This window comes from Somniosus microcephalus, chromosome 21 (genome assembly GCF_052327205.1).
Source record: "Somniosus microcephalus isolate GS21.2 chromosome 21, FLI_Smic_1.0, whole genome shotgun sequence".
Classification (NCBI taxonomy): Eukaryota; Metazoa; Chordata; class Chondrichthyes; order Squaliformes; family Somniosidae; genus Somniosus; species Somniosus microcephalus.
The window spans coordinates 33,018,653-33,034,418 of NC_141007.1; the positions used below are offsets into that span (position 1 = coordinate 33,018,653).

The 15,766-nt window shown below is 44.8% G+C and overlaps 1 protein-coding gene across 1 annotated transcript in view; it reads right to left on the reverse strand.

Annotated features, from left to right (window-relative positions):
* LOC147102691 (protein shisa-6-like) overlaps positions 1–15,766 on the reverse strand; it is a 631,586-nt gene that overhangs the window by 556,096 nt on the left and 59,724 nt on the right. The window lies entirely within an intron of this gene.

Consider the following 15,766-nt stretch of genomic DNA (forward strand, 5'->3'; position numbering starts at 1 on the left):
CCTGAGAGGAGGAGCGAAGGTGAAGTGCTGATTCTAATGGGGAGAGATAAAATATTTAGAGGGTTCGTGGGGAGGAGGACTGAGAGAGAGAATGGGAAGAAGTGAATTCAAACAAAAAAATATTTTTTGGTGCTCAGTTGGTCAATAGATTCAATTACCTGAAAGGTAAACAAACAATGCTGTAGCTTTTAGTATAATATAGTTGATTCTGCTTTTCACAAGAAGGCTTTAGAAACCCATCTCTGATTAGGTCTAAACTCCCTTGGAGATACTGACTGTTCGCACAGCAAGCGCCAGTACAAATTGTCACTGCTGGGTTTCTGATGCTTATCTCAAGGTCTGCCTCTTTTGTAACCACCTGTTATTATAATGTTATGTGTAAGTGAGAATATGCCATCCAGAAACAGCAGATGCTGATGATGTATCTCTGGGATTATTCCTCTGTGCAGTTTATTTGGTTGAATCATTAGTTTGCTGATAGCCATCGCAAAAAGCATGAGTTCACAGCTGCAGACACCAGTGTTAAGATCATAAAAGGTCATCAGTAATATTCAGAGATTTGCATGGACGCCAAACCTAGAAATCTAGTGAAAGTTGACCAACAGCTCAAAACCAGCCTTGAATATAGACCTTATGACTGAAAGTGCAGAGGGACACAGACTTGTGGTAAATTAAAGATGCAGGTATACCTTAATGATTTGAATAACAAGGTTGCAAATGAAATAAGTGCAGTTACAGCAATTAATCGCATAGAAAGGAAAAGTTCGTTGGAAATTTGTCTTTCCAGACAATTGAAGACTTCTGTTTTTTGTATCAACCCTGCCCGTTAGTATTATTTCTATTCTATACCTTGGTAAAGCGCTGTAAGAGGTGTTTCTACATCAAAGGCCCTGTATAAATGCAAGTTGTTGTCGTAAGGTTTGCTTTACATAGACCTTGTGTATTTTTCAGTAAATGCAGTGATTTTTGCTGACAGTTTGAAGTCTTCCCAATGTAATAAGCATCTTATAAAAGAAACAAATTAAATGGGCTCCGTTAATTAACCCCAATGGAAAAGTAAAATTTCTGTGAGAAACAAATAATGATTGGAAGTCAAAACTGACATTACCTAGAGACACTTGCTTTTGTGCGAATGCTGTATTCAGCGTTTTCTTTTTTATATAGCTTTGTTGCAATGTGTTGTGCATGACCTTGAACTATCAATCTAGCCAACCTGCTCTAATTAACATAATTACTGTTGTATGTATTCAGTACAGGTGAGACAAGAAGTGGCTTAATAAGTGACTTCCTAAAACTTCCTAGTTGAAAGGATTTTTTTTAAATGTCATAGCCGGGAGATTCATTAACCCAGGTGGGTCTCTGCTGCAACTGTGTGCTTTATTATAGGTCCCCAATACTAGCAGGCTCATGGTGCATTTTATACTATTCGGAAGCACTTCAAACAACAGTTCTGCATGTGTTCGCTCCTGATGCTGTCGAATTTGAAAAAGAAAAGACTTGCATTTATATAGCACCTTTCACAACCTCAGGACGTCCCAAAGTGCTTTACAGCCAATGAAATACTTTCGAAGGTCAGTCTCTGTTGTAATGTAGGAAACGCGGCAGCCAATTTGCGCACATCAAGCTCCCACAAACAGCAATGTGATAATGACCAGATACCGTATTCTGTTCTTTGTGGTGTTGATTGAGAGACAAATATTGGCCAGGACACTAGGGAGAACTCTCCTGCTCTTCTTCAAAAGAGTGCCATGGGATCTTTTATGTCCACCTGAGAGAGCAGACAGGGCCTCGGTTTAACGTCTCGTCCGAAAGACGGTACCTCCAACAGCGTAGCACTTCCTCAGCACTGCACTGGAGTGCCAGCATGGATTTTTCTGCTCAAGTCTCTGGAGTGGGACTTGAACCCACAACCTTCTAACTCAGAGACGAGAGTGCTACCATTCAGCCATGGCTGACACTTGCTCCATTTATACTGACACCTGGTGAGAATGTGCTTCATAAACCTGTGCAGCAAATCCATTCCATAAAGTTTGGGACGCATACAGAAAAATGGGCGCCAGTGAATGGATGCCAAGAAAGTGTCCTTTGATGTACAGGACAACCCATTGTCCGAAATGTGGTATTTGGTAACAATACATCGAAGGCATGAGATGACATCACAAATCGCGAGAACCTCCCACTGAGACACAGAGGTACGTTGTCTTGGAACACACACTGAAGTGTGTTATTCTTTGTATAATTCCTAGCAGATCTCCTGTGGCATTGCTCACAGGTAGCTGGTAACCTGGAGAGCACTTTCTGATCTTTATCGCAGTCCTGCTGCGATCAGAACACAACAATGGTTCACCATTTGCTGTAATACAGCAAATTTACTGATTAGGGCTGGTGATATTGTGATTTTATTATGGGATGATACAGAGGGATCTTCTTTTATATATCACACCATTTTTTATTAAGGGAATCTTGTAAGGAATGCGGGGTTGTAATATATCAATGTTATTATGAGGGACTTGAGAATTTATGAAATATATGTGAATCACTCTACCCAAATCCAATCATATTACTATCACAGTGGAGATCTTGACTGAACTTTCAATCTTTAACACCTTGGCCTACTTATAATAACCAAAGCAATATGTAGGTTAGTGGAGGTGTAGGGAAGGTAATCTTCAGGCATAGATCGAGCTCTCCACCACACTTTATATAAAAAGGGCACAACAGAGCTCTGCCTAACAGTTCATACAAAAGAAAACACTACACAAATCCAGCTCATAGTTCATACAAAAGAGTATACAACAGTTCAAACTTATTTTCAAATGATCTCAGCTTGAGTTTTTTCCCCCCTCAAAGACCCCAACCAGCATTGTGACTCATTCTGTGCTCAGTTTGATCTTCAAAATGTCCAGGTCACCTCAATTAATAATTCTGACTTACACCTACATTAGGAAAGCCCACAATGCTCTTAAAGTGAGTCTCCCACTGTGGTCATTATAGATGTGTCACTATGTTGCATTATTATAATTCTACTTTTTGGTTCTCCTGTAACATTACTTTTCAATTAGTCTATTTTAAGTCCTTACTTGATTGCACTACGTTTTTTGAATGTGAACTTTGCAGGTAGTAATGTTGCTATGGGCAACCAGAGCAATTCCATCACTTCCATTCAGCTGTGAACCACTTCCATTTCAGTTTGCTTAGAAAATGGCACAATGGGATAAACCTAACAGTTATGTGAACTGGCTATTTTATCGCCGCAACCGTTACTTGTTTTTACTCTCTGTTCTAATTTTAAGAAAGTTCACAACTTCAAAACGTCAAAAAAAAAAGCAAAACTCGTGCAATGCTGTAAAATCTTCAGTATACAGTCAACAACAACAATAACTTGTATTTATATAGTGCCTTTAACATAGTAAAATGTCTCAAAGCGCTTCACAGGAGCGTTATCAAACAAAAGGAGATATTAGGACTGATGAAAGAGATCGGTTTTAAGGAGCGTCTTAAAGGAGGAGGGAGAGGTAGAGAGGCAGAGATGTTTAGGGAGGTTCAAAGACTTAAATGGTATAATGTTTTATGATTGGGTCATCATTAAACGCTTTTACTAATGTTAGAAACTATAATTTACTTGCGTTATTCCCCCCCTCGTGACTAAGGAAAGACGGCAGCTCATTCAAATCAGTATAATTTTAAACCAGTCTACGTGAGGAGACCCAGGGGTCAATTTTAACTCAGGTGCGGGGAATTGTCGGGTTCCCCGAATTTAGTGTTTCCCACATGAATCTAAATGGGTCTGTGAGATTGATGCAATTTTAACTCAATTGGCCAATTGATTTCCAACGTGTGGGAACCCTTTGCAATTGAGTATTTCCAGTCAGAATGTCGCAGAATATGATGTCATCATTGCTGCTGCTTTTAAGGTCCACAGCAAGCCTTGCACCTTCTGCAGGCTTCCAAACTTTACCATTAAGATGGCACGGGAGCCTGCAGGAGCAATGGCCAGCGGGAGGGCAAGAGCTGCCCCAAAATTTGATGAGGCTTCACTCCAGGCATTGCTGGATGGTGCTAGGGCCCACAGGGAGGTCCTGTTCCCTTCTTCAGGGAGGAAGAGGTCTCCCAGTCAGACCAAGGCTGTGTGGCTACAGGTGGCTGGGGAAGTCAACACCTTGGGGCTCACACGGTGCACCTGGATGCAGTGCAGGAAAAGATTCCATGACCTTCATCGTACTGGAAAAGTAAGAATGAAGTTTCCATCACCCTCAATCTGATCCCCATTGCCTTTCCTCACCAGCACTCAGCTTTAGCAATCTCTTCCTCCACATCCCACTTGACACTCACATCCATGCAACCTTAGCCATTCCCTCTCTCTCTATGCTCACATTCACCTAACTATTCGACCATGCAGCCCTCACACTCCCTCTCACTCTGATGCTTTGAACACAACTGACAACACACAGGGAGGGCCCCTGGTCTTGCAACCTCACTCCATCTTTGTCTCCTTCTAAGTATATATGCTATGCAATCTCTACACTCACTCCTTCATTCTCACTCAACCTCCACTTGTCTCCCTCATTGCAGGCGAAGAGAGCTCACAACAGGAGAGAGCGAGCCAGGGCAGGAGGAGGGCCACCCTCATTAGCCCAGCTCACCCCCTGGGAGGAAGCCATCCTGGAGATTGTCGGGCTGACAGAGATGCAGAAGTTGGGGAAGGACAGACAGGTGCACCCCCGCAAGCTGGTGACAGAATAGTTTTCCATCTCTCTCATTGGCATTGCATGAGTCGCTGATAATGATTCTGAAGCTACATCATATGGACTTATGATCATCTGCAAAATGCAATGTGCATGTAACCTTGGCATCACATCTCTAACTTTTTCCTTGACTCCCCCACAGGACCATCAAGAGCCCCCGTCCTCAGTGTGCAGGAGGAAGAGCCTGGGATGCCAGACTCCTCAGAGGAATCTGCAACCTTTGAGGGTGCAGCGTCAGCAGAAATAAGCGCACCCAGCACCAGCGCAGACACTCACACCTCGGTGGGACCTTCGGGACATAGAGTAGAGTTGTCACCTGGTGTATCACAGCTCACAAGTGAGCATCAGCAGATTGTGGAGACAGGGACAGCAGTGGAGAGTCCTCGTCGGAGGGTGCAGGACTCTGCCAGCTCGGCTCAGCTGCATGTCGACCCTCTGGCTCTGGGTCCATCCGTAAGATCAGAGGTGATAGAACTCCATGCACAGATGCAGGAGTCTCTGGCAGGTTTTGTCTCCAGGGTCGCTGCGAGTGTGGAGTGAATGGAGGAGTCTATAGTGAACATGAGCAGAGCCTTTGTGGAGTCAGTGGCGCATGAACGCATCAACACAGAAAGGATGGCTACCTACGTGGAAATGATTGCTGCCTCCGTGGTAAGGCTGGCTACGGTAGAGGAGAGGATGGCTACGGTAGAGGAGAGGAGGGCTATGGTAGAGGAGAGGAGGGCTATGGCCATGGAGGAGGTTAGTTGCCAGGGTATGGAAAACATGGTGAGTGTTCAGAATAGAATGACATCTCTTGAGGAGCGATGGGCATCTATTGAACAGAGAAACCAGACCTTCATGGAAGTCCTTCTGAGTAGGTCTGCCATTGCAGATACGGGTCCCCATGGCCTCCCTGATGTGCAGCAAGGTGCTCTCAAGCCACTTGCAGGCACTGAGGGGGGCCTGACCCATGAGACGGAGGTTGGTGGCAGACCTCAAAGAAGTGGGGGCTCCTCTCCAAGCGCTCACACTTCCATGCCACTGCAGAGCCCTCGGTCAGAGCCCCGCCAGAGTCCACACCCAACTGAGATAGACGTCTCAACTCCTGCACAGCCGCAGACTGCTGACGAGTCCTCACAAGCTCACCACCCCAGAGGACGCCCGCCAAAGTGTCGAGACAGGAGCAGCAGGAAAGTGAGCAAGGGGCCTCCACATCTGCTGAAGCCACAGGGGAACCACTACGTAGGAGCACGTGTAAGAGGAAAATAAAGCACAAATAGTCACAAGGGTAGTCACTTGGGTGAAATGTGTATTTTGTAAAAATGCCATCAGTTGTTTGTTTTGCATAAAAATTCTGATGGCAACTGCTGCAGTTCTGGCGTGTGTCATTTCGCGAATGGGGCTTTCACATTGAGGGCTTAGGATTACTTGCAGTTGTCAGGATGCTGGTCAAATAGCTTGGAATCCACAGGGTTTGGTCATTGTCGATGCTCAGGTAAGTTTGATTTACTAGGCTAAGCAAATCTGGCCAGGATGAGTGCGTTCCTTGCATCCTGGGCAGCAATGTTCTCGCGTAATGCTGCCGCTGGTTGATGGGCCTCTGCAGGATGCTCGTTTTCGCCCTCCTCCTCCTCCTCATCATCATCATCTGAGGAGGGTATGTGAGGAGCCACTTGGTCCTCAGGAATCTGCAAGCCACGACGCTGTGCCATGTTGTGAAGTGCACAGCAAACCACGACGATTCTGGAGACCCTGGCTGCTGAGTACTGTAGGGCTCCACCTGATCTATCCAGACATCTGAAGCGCTTCTTCAGCAAGCCGATGGTTTGCTCGATTATGGATCTGGTGGAAATGTGGCTGGAGTTGTAGCGCTCCTCAGCTTCATTGGCTGGCCTCCTCAACGGCGTCATTAGCCAAGTCCTCAGAGGATAGCCCTTGTCTCCAAGTAGCCATCCATGAAGTTGGTCTGGTGGACTGAATAGCGGAGGCACACTAGAGTGGTGCAGTATGAAAGAGTCATGGCAACTGCCAGGGTACTTGGCACAAACATGCAAAATCTCTTTCTTGTGGTCACACACCAGCTGAACGTTAAGGGAGTGGAAGCCCTTGCGGTTGACAAAAATACCTGGATTGTGATGGGTTGCCCTAAGGGCCACATGTGTGTCGTCAATGATGCCCTGCACCCTTGGAAACTCTGCCAGATGAGCTAATCCAACCGCTCGCGCCGTCACATTTGCGCGATCCCTGGTGAAATGGATGTGATTGTGCGCGAGGGCAAAGAGGGCATCGGTTACCTGCGTGATGCAAGTGTGTGCGGCCGACTGGGAGATGCCGCTGATGTCTGCTGATCATCCCTGGAATGAGCCGGAGGCAAAAAGGTTGAGTGCGGTGGTGACTTTGATGGCCACTGGTAAGGAGTGTCCACCTGGTCCTCTGGGCAGCAGGTCTTGCTGTATCATTGCGCAGATGTCAGTCACTACCTGTCACGAAAGTGTCTTTGGCACTGCTGCTCAGTCATGTTGAGGTAGCTGACCCTGTGTCTGTAGACCCTGTTTGGGGGTTAACTCTTGCGCCGATGGGCTTCCATGCGCTGGCCCCTTCTGGCCTGTGCTGCCTCAGGTGGGTGAGCAGCAGCCTGTCGCTCCTGCTGCTGCTGCCGTTGCTGGTGCTGCTGTTGTTCCTGGTTCTGCTGCTGCCACGCCTGGTGCTGGAGGTCCTATAATGCCAAGAAGGGAAGGAAAAAAAGGCCTCCCATACTTCTGGTAGATGCCTCAGTTGAAGAAGTGCTCAGTGAGGGTGGCGAGAGGGGTTTCGCAGGAGGTCACACTGGAGAAGTGTGTGAGGCTCCAACCTTCCACAGGTGTGGTTAAGCCTGGTAAAAGTTGCCCCAGGCCTGAGACAACAAAGTCCTGCCACCTGCAAATGATGACTGATCAAATCTCCTCTTTAATGGTTGACCTGCAGCTGATAGTCAGAAAGCCAATAGTGCTCACGCCAGGTTTCACAGGCATGATCCCCACCAGGCGTGTTTTACGTGGGAAAAGGGTTAAACAGGCAAGGGTCTGTTAAAATGGGATTATAAAGGCCAATTAGTGCTGTTTAAGGGCCCTAAAGACCAGTCCCGCCTGTTGCAGGCGGGACTGATTCGGGACCATCAGACACGCCTGGGTTAAAATGGCTAGGTGTCGGGAACCAGGCGGGGGGGTCCCGACCCCCAGGTTTTGCGATTTTAACCCCCCACACGCCTCAAAGCCCGCCTGACGGCTGAGTTAAAATTGAGCCCCCAGTCTTCCGATTCTTTTCTGGGGGCAGTATTATATTAATTATTCAGTGCTACTTCTGATGGCATTTTTGCAGTTGTTGGCAGGGCAATATGTTATCAACTTTTCGTCAGTAGGGATAATGGTTCTGGACTTCTGAATACAGCCCACACGTCCCACCTCACAGCAGGTACACCCCAAGCAGCCCAGCATTACTGACCTTCTGTTCTGCAGTCAAGGTCTGTTTAAAGCAGAAGGAGAAAAGCTGCACTTCTGTTTCATTTATTTATACATTTGTTGGCAAAATATCAACACCAGCACCGAGTCCAGATTCACCGAGTCAGATTCCAGTTGTGAAATACAAACTAATAAATAGGAGCGTTCTCCTTTTTGGAAAAAAAAAATTCATTTACTCGTAAACAGAACCATCTTCCAAGTGGCTTTGCGCTTTGCAATGGGCTGATGTGAAATCTGAGAGTGACCTTCTAGTTTTCATATCCCCTGCTGGACACCAAAACCTACCCTTTGTGCAATACATTCTGGGAAATAAATAACTGCAGCCAGCTTGTTTGCATTGTAGTGCTTCCAAAAACTTTGACTCAATTAATAGCTGTTCCGTGTATTAACCCATATTTCTAAATGAAAAAGAGCAGCTTTAGAATACAAGGCAGCCTCAATGTCACCCCACACACAACTTGCAGGGTGAAGTGGCAGTAACATCTCTCTGTGGCAAATAAAGAAAGACTTACATTTATATAGAGCCTTTCACGACCACCGGACATCTCAAAGTGCTCCACAGCCAATGAAGCACTGTTGTAATGTGGGAAACGTGGCAGCCAATTTGTGCACAGCAAGCTCCCACAAACAGCAATGTAATAATGACCAGATAATCTGTTTTTGTTATGTTAGTTGAGAAAGAAAAGAAAGACTTGCATTTATATAGCACCTTTCACAACCACCGGACGTCTCAAAGTGCTTTACAGCCAATGAAGTACTTTTTGAAGTGGAGTCACTGTTGTAAATAACCACTGTTGAGGGATAAATATTGGTCAGGACACCGGGGAAAACTCCCCTGCTCTTCTTCGAAATAGTGCCATGGGATCTTTTACGTCCACCTGAGAGAGCAGACGGGGCCTCGGTTTAACATCTCATCCGAAAGACGGCACCTCCGACAGTGCCGCACTCCCTCAGCACTGCACTGGAGTGTCAGCCTAGCTTTGTGTGCTCATGTCCCTGGAGTGAAACTTGAACCCACAACTTCTGATTCAGAGGTGAGTGGGTTTATATTTTAAATGTAATTATATAACACAGCAACATATAATTCAGAACACAGGATCCATTCATCAGTGAAGCATCGAACTTATAAAGTCAGAGTTTTAATTGAGTAAATCTGTGAGGCCGGGGCATAGTATCCAAATAATTTAAAATAAGGCCAGGCATAAGAACTTTGAAGGAATTACCCTGCATGGGGTTATATGTGTGTGAACTGTAGGTACGGTTATTCACAGAATCACAGAAACCCCACAGTGCAGATAGAGGCCAATTTGGCCCATCGAGCCTGCACCGACACATATCCCACCCGATCCCCGTAACCCCTACACCAACACATATCCCACCCTATCCCTGTAACCCCACGTATTTAATCCCCCTAACACTAAGGGTCAATTTATCATAGCCAATCAACCTAACCCGCACATCTTTGGACTGTGGGAGGAAACCGGAGCACCCGGAGAAAACCCACGCAAACACGGGGAGAATGTGCAAACTCCACACAGACAGTCGCCCGAGGCCGGATTCGAACCCGGGTCTCTGGCGCTGTGAGGCAACAGTGCTAACCACTATGCCACCGTGCTTATTGTCCTCATTCTCATACAGAAACTTCACTGGCAGTAACTTAAGCTATTCAGTGTTAATTTAACAAAATCACACTGATTTACCACCTCAGCAACTGCTATGAGGTGCTAGGTCTTTGTTAACGATTGTGATTTATAGGACAGTGACAATGAAGCATCTAAATCCACCATTGCAGGGATGTCTTGTTTCACAGAACTCTATATGCAATCAAATAATAATCTCCTAAAAGTAAAGAGAACAATTATGAACCTTTACAAAAACTTATGAATCTTTAAACCAGAGGGATAAGTTTCCTGACCCTTATCCCCAGGGAGTGCCATTTCCCATGGGGCAAAGGCCAGAAAAAAATGCAGAGGCCTGGCTCAACACGTCTCTGCCCCTTTTACATTGTACCATATTTTCAAGGCTTTCCAGGAGTTGGGTGAAAATATAACACCCTGACCTGCCCCCAAGCCCCCATCAACCCGAGAGTCCATGGGGGTACCAAAGACAGACCAAAGACACGGTAGGCATTTTTTAGGGGGGACATTTGAGTCCCTCCAAGGCTGTCCAGGTCTAATCTCTATAGGCATTCAGGAGGCCCTGATCTCCAACAGTCAGCATACAACTGCAGGTCTGAGTGATGCAGTGCTCCTGTCTAGCACTGGAGAGTGTAAATCTGCTCTTAGATGCATCGTATTACCAGGCATGCTGTTGTGTTGATATATTATCTGCATTACAAGAAGTAATTGGGGGCGGGGGGGGTTGGAGGTGGTGGTGGGGGGGTGTCCTTTAGCTTCTCTCCAAATGCAGATGAAATTAATATCTTATAATAGAATCTTAGTGTATTCCCATTATGGACAGGACTGTGTTAAGCAAATATGACCTAATTGCCTTGTACAGTACTACGTGCCATTTCATCTTCTGTACCTAAAATGCCTTTATTGAATATTCTTAGCCTCTTCACAGTTTTAAAACTTTGTGAAGTAACACTTACATTCCCACGCTTACAGTCGCTTTAACACCCTGTTACTCTCGGGCACCAGTTATGGAGTTTAATATCCTCAGAAACAGGAAACCATGACCGAGAAGCGGAGCAGATAGACTGCAGGCGTTGTGTTTCCCAGGTATGCCTGTGCATTTCTCTGACCCATTTTCTTTCTAATTCAAAGGCAAAAAGGATGTGCACATCCCATTGGTTTAACGAGTGTCTTGTGTTCACTACACTATATCCCTGAAATTGACAACCCATGGGGAACCAGTGTCCCACTTTTCCTTTAGAAAGATTATGTATTTTTTTTACTCACTAGTCTATTTTGAAAAAGTCAATTTTCACATGATTTATACTTATAATTGAATTCTTGATATATGCTTATGTTCTTATGTTCTTATGTTCTTATGCTGCAGCTTATCTTTATTTGCCATCTTAAGTCACCAAATTAGAAGCACGTTTTAAATTCTATTATAAACACCTAAAAATGTGACTTGGTGATACACTGCACTTAACAAAATACCGCCTTTCTTTTAGTTATATTAAACCCTGTACACTACATTTGATGACTTTTAGATCTTCAGAACTTATTAAGTAGAATTCTATGACCCATTTCTGTAATATATTAAGAGCGTAACTAATAAATGGGTCATAGAATTCTACTTAAGTTCTGGAGTGCTAAATCGTGGGGAAATTATTGGAATCTAGCATCAGAGACAGAGGCCGGAATTTTGCCGGCGCTCAGGGGGCGGGACCTCCGGCAAAATCGCAAAGATTGACAGCGGGCAGGAAACCCGCTATCAAGCCACCTCCAATCAATCTTCCCAAGTGTCGGGTCCCCGATTTGCACATGGACCCGACACCTAGCGGCGGGAAGGGGATTATAGCCACTTAACTGCCTGTTAAAGGTTGTTAACAGGCAGTTAACAGGCTCTTTTTCAATTTTGACACTTCTACTTTGGGCTTCCTGACATTTAGACACCGCGCCAGGTAAGTGTGGTGTGTTGTGAGTCTGCTGTAATGTTTCTGTATTGATGACAGCTGCAGAAGTGGTGTGAAGGATCCAATGGTGCACGGGTGAGTTTCAGAGGTAAGAGAATGTTGGGAAATTAATTTTTAATGCATTTAGACTTTTCTGTAGGCAACACATTTTGAATTGTATGTCTAGTCCCACCTCATTGGGAGAACCTCTCTCACCAGTGACAGATCGCTTCTGTAACCTCACCTGCAGCTGCCATCTGTTCTAGCCTAAGGAGGGAGTCACTGGAGAGCCTGGAACCCGGAAGCCACCTGACCCGCTCACAAACCGCATTGATCGAGAAAATCGCAGTCAGAGTGACTGAGCACTTGGGACAAGTATGTGTTGATCAAAGGGAGTCAGCATGGAATTGTGAAAGGTTGGTCATGTCATGTTTGAGGAGGTCATTCACATGGTGGATAGGTGAGTGTTAATGGATGTTGTCTATATGGACTTCCAAAGGTATTTGATAAGGTTCCCCACAAGAAATTATTAGCAAAAACAAAAGCACTCTGAATTGGACCTGGTGACCTGTTGGTAATTGGTTGGGAAGTAGGAAACAGAGAGTAGAGATAAAGAGAACATTCTTTGATTGAACAGATGTGGTGTTCCCTAGGCATCTGTACTGGGGCCTTAGCTTTGCAATATTAATAACTTGGATGAAGGAATAGAGAGTTGTATATCCAAGTTTGTTGATGACACTAAGGGGGGAATGTTGCTGGCGCTCAGGGGGTGGGTTTAGAGGCGGGACCGCTGGCAAAATTGCAAAGATTGACAGCGGGTCCTGAACCCGCTGTCAACCTGCCTCCATACAATCTTCCCAAGTGTCGGGTCCCTGATCTGCACAGGGATCCGACACCTAGCGGTGTGAAGAGGAATATAGGCACTTAACTGCCTGTTAACAGGTTGTTAACAGGCAGTTAAGAGGCTTTTTTTCAATTTTGACAGGTGTGAAGGATCCAATGGTACACTAGTGGGTTTCAGAGGTAAGAAAATGTTGGGGAAATCATTTTTAATGTATTTAGACTTTTCTGTAGGTAACAAGGTTTGAAGTGTTCGTGTAGTCCCACCTGATTGAGTGAACTTCTCTCACCAGTGACAGATCGCTTCTGTAACCTCACCTGCAGCTGCCATCTGTTTTATCCTAAGGAGAGAGTCACTGGAGAGCCTGAGTGCAAGGGCTCACCTTTGTACAGTGATTGGCAGTGTTTGCAGCACCTCAATGCTGTCAAACACTGAAAAATCATCTGTCAAAAAAGAATGTGCGTGTCCCCTTTAAGAAAACCGGCAGATGACGCGTCATCAACTGATGTCATTTGACACGGGCTTTCTCTTAATTGGCCGGCAAGCCCGGAGGGTGGGCTTAACAAGGCCAATTGATGTAAAATTACATCTGTGTGTCGGGCGTCGTTGGAGACGGGATCGGAACCCGGAAGTCAGCTGACCCGCTCCCAACTCGCACTGAAAGGTAAGATCGTGGCCTAAGTTAACAGGCACAGTAAGTTGGGCAGATGGGAGTGGGAATTTACATAGACAGGCTAAGTAAGTGCGCAAAACTATGGCAGATGGAGTTCAGCGTGATGAAGTGCGAGGTCATCCGCTTTGAATTTGAGAAAGACAAATCAGACTATTTTCTTAATGGTGAGAGATTAGTTGCTCTGGAGATGCAAAGGGATTTGGGTGTCCAGGTACATAAAATAATCAAAAAGGCTTTATCTCAAGGGGTCTGGAATACAAAGGGAAGCAAGTTATGCATCAGTTGACAAAGGCTTGGTCAGACCCCCATCTGGAGTACTGCATTCAGTTTTGGGCACCGGACTTCAGGAAGGATATAACAACAGAAAATGCTGGAAAAACTCAGCAGGTCAGGCAACATCCGTGGAGAGAAATTTGAGTTGACATTTCGGGTCGAACCCTTCTTCAAGGGTTTGAAGAAGGGTTCGACCTGAAACGTCAACTCAAATTTCTCTCCACGGATGTTGCCTGACCTGCTGAGTTTTTCCAGCATTTTCTGTTGTTATTTCGGATTGCCAACATCTGCAGTATTTTGCTATCGTTCAGGAAGGATATATTGGCCTTGGAGAAGGTACACCAGAATGATACCAGAGCTTAAAGGGATAAATCATGAGGAGAAGTTGCATAAACTTGGTTTTTATTCCCTTGAGTTAAGAAGGTTGAGAGGTGATTTAATTGAGGTCTTTAAAATGATACAATGATTTGATAGGGTAAATAGAGAGAAACTATTTCCTCTGATGGGGGAATCCAGAACAAGGGGTCATAAACTTAAAATTAGAACAAGGCCATTCAGGAATCAAATCAGGAAGCACTTTTTTGCACAAAGGGTAATAGAAATCTTCCCGAAAAGGCTGGGTCAATTGAACTTTTCAAGACTGAGATCGATAGCTTTTGTTAGGTAAGACTACCAAAGGATATGAAGCAAAAGTGGGTAAATGGAGTTGAGGTACCGATCGGCCATGATTTAATTGAATAGCGGAACCGGCTCGAGGGCCTGAATGGCCAACTTCTGTTCTGATGCAACCCTATAAGACCTTATGAAAGAAACAAGATTTTATATACATTATTATATTGACATCTTGCAGAACACCTGTAATAAATCTTATATATCTTCAAGTAACGTTGAAGTTAACAGTGCTGAGCGAAGCACAACCTCCGAAGAGCTTATGGACCATCCTATTTGAATGGATATTTGTACATAAATATATGCGATTTCTTTTATTAAAAAAAAGTTTTTAACATCTGCTTTCCATTTCTTAAGAATCCAAGCATAATTCAAATTTGAACTTTTTAACCAAGATTATGATCTTAAACAGATGAGCTTAGATAAGGTACAGGCCTGATACAGAATAAATCTTCATCCCACATTGCCTCAACAATGCACCTTAACTCCATTCTCGTAGCAGCACTGGTACTGTGCCAGTGGCACACTGCCATTTCCCACCCCAGCCATCCTGCTTGCTCCCGGATCAAAATAGCCAATTTAGCGATAACCTAGTGCTGAATGATGGATAGCTTTGTGCTGTTAACTCGGCGTGACTACAAACTGGGTTAACACTTAGGACTTTTAGAGGCAGCAGAAAGTAAAAAAGCTTTCATCCCAAGAGTCCAGACTGGATTTGAACTCAGATCCCTGAAGTACAATGACAGTGTTATAACCCAATTATTTTATTTTTTTTGTTTTCCTTTTACTTCAGGTGCTGCCTGTTTCATATTCCCATGGAGGTTAATATTTGGAATTACAGGTATGGAACATTGAGAACTGAAGACAATTGTTAGACTGACACAGTTTTATTTTTGGAATGGGGGGGGGGGAAGAGAGAAAGACCGTAATCACTAAGGAAGAGTTGACAAGGAGATGTATCATTGATTCTTCAAATTGTGGACAACTGTTGCAGAGTAGAAGCAGTTCTGAAATATTAAATGGGAGTTATTAATAGCCTGACTTGTATTTTGTTAATATGCGGCTATGGCTTACTGTAAATTGTGGCTGCTAATGAAAGATAACAACTGAGATGTATCCTGATTAAGAATTGTTGTTAACCCCTGATGGGCAGTTTCATCCAGCCTCCAAACATTTTATTGCACTGCACCAAAGTACAATAAGGTTACAGCTAAACTGTCACCTTCATGTTAGAGCAGAGTAGTTTTGGTTGTGCATCAACGAGAAAGTGACATTGTATCGTGGAAGTCAGTTCCCAGCCTGGATCCCAGATGCACTGAAGCCTCAAGACAATCTCCAGCAGGCAGACTGAGGCTCATTTAGTTCTGCACAGGGAGCAAAGGTACACGTTGAAAGTACCCAGGTGGTTCGCTCAACCTCCGAGAAACTTTAGAATTTTACGTTTCAATCGTTTTGGTGTGATTAAGAAAATGGACATCACTGACCACCCTCTCCAAACATGAAAAATTAGCTACTGGG